Source organism: Asterias amurensis, chromosome 8, assembly GCF_032118995.1.
Source record: "Asterias amurensis chromosome 8, ASM3211899v1".
NCBI lineage: Eukaryota > Metazoa > Echinodermata > Asteroidea > Forcipulatida > Asteriidae > Asterias > Asterias amurensis.
This window is the reverse complement of record NC_092655.1, coordinates 19,668,390-19,670,177: the sequence shown is the minus strand read 5'-3', so window position 1 is coordinate 19,670,177 and position 1,788 is coordinate 19,668,390. Positions and strand designations below refer to the sequence as shown.

At 41.9% G+C, this 1,788-nt stretch overlaps 1 pseudogene; it reads right to left on the bottom strand.

The window, feature by feature from the left end:
- Positions 1-241: 241 nt before the first annotated feature.
- On the bottom strand, positions 242-1,200 carry LOC139940293 (aggrecan core protein-like; annotated as a pseudogene).
- Between the last annotated feature and the right edge of the window lie 588 nt (positions 1,201-1,788).

The window sequence follows — 1,788 nt, the reverse complement described above, 5'->3', positions numbered from 1 at the left end:
CTATATTTAGCAGTCATCATGATATTCCTTTCTTAATTTGAGAGAAAAATTTCAATTCAATCTGATTAAATTTTTCCGAAGTAACCGTTTCTCATCACTGTGTGATTATTTGGATTATTTTGGTAAAAAAAAAAAAAATTATGATGGATTATTCTTCCTGCGCGGACAAAACCGCTCCAGATTTTCTGTGATATCTCAACAAGACTACCACCCCTTTGAAATAATTGTTTTCACACTCAGGTTAGTTGTATTGTATATATCTACACTTATGATTAAAACAATAAATAACCGTTCGAAAGTTATACTGTGCCTTTAAAGGTTAAATTAAAACCATTCCAGTCGACGACTTCTTATTAGTCCTACAAGAGAATGTTATGGCGAATGTTCAACCCAAATGTCATCAGAATAAAGGGAGAAATAGTCAGTGTTTTGATGAAAGTCACCAGGCTCATCACATCGGGTGGCATTGTTCATTTGGCAAATCAGCTTCTGACCGTCCCGCATGATGTTGAAGGAGCGACACTGGGGTTCGTCGACGCAAGCCCTGCAGCAACCGACGACGGTAGGCGTGGTCAGAACCGTGATGTTGTGGTTGACCAAAGACTCATGTAAGAGCTGACCATTCTCGCTGTTGGGGAAACAGTAGGCCTACTTCAGCTGACTGCTCGGGCGAATGATGCAGACCGCTGGAAAATGATGAGCATCGGCATCACATGTTCCAGGCAACCATTCACCCAGTGCGCAGGCAGGCTCTTTGAGTCGGGTTACACACAAAATCCCACAGCGCTGCTGCTCGTTGTGTACCCCTCTAAACCAGTTAGTGAAGTTTTGACTCTGACCATTGCAAAACCATTGTTCCAAGTCTTCAGTGGTGCAGGCAATCCACAAGTCTAAAATGTCCCCGGCCAACTCGACGAACCATCGATTTTCTTCGGCTGAGCGAGGAGCTGCAATTTCACCTCCCAGGCTCTTGCATCTTTCCTCGGCATCACGGTACACTTCCCTCTGGTCGGTGAGGCGGTAGCAGGAATTGCCCCATTTCTGCCAACCGCGACCGCAGTCGATGGACGGAAAGCAACGGGATTGACAACCCGAGATGACAAACATAATCACCAACACATAACTGCCGCAACCGGACATGGCTTTTTTTTTAATATAAAAGTGCTGACAATTCTCCTGCATTCAGCAACTGTTACAAAACTTTGCTCCGATCCTCTTCGCTTGAATGTTGAAAACAAAATGAGCAACGCAAGCGCAACCAACGTAAACGAACATACACTGGAAAGTACTTTAAGCCTGGCAAGGCGAGGGTGTAAAAAAAACATAGCTTTGCATTACTATAATCAAGTTCAATTAAGACTATTAGATCTCAATTGCGTCGTAAAACCTTTCACAGGAATGTGTATAATAGCCCGCTGTCCAAAACAAAAGCGGGTAAGCAAACTGATGTAGCGATACCAGACTCTGGTCTTTGAATGTTAGGTAATTCGCGATGATGGGATGCAACACAAAATTCATTTGCAATAATTGGTTGTTAATTTACTTGACAGTTGTACGCCTACACGCGTAGTCTGTGTCATATACTACTGTACTTTTCATTAAAGCAAATGGCTCTTGAGGCTTCAGTTGTTGGTAGATTTTCGTCGAAATTATAAGTAAATGTTTACAGTATAGAATTGGGTGGTTTGTATTTTGTGAAAAGTAGCGTGATGCTTATTTATAGACGCAACTATCAAAGTGTCTTTTGAATTCATTTATACAGTCTTAGTGTATAAACTTGTTGGGAAA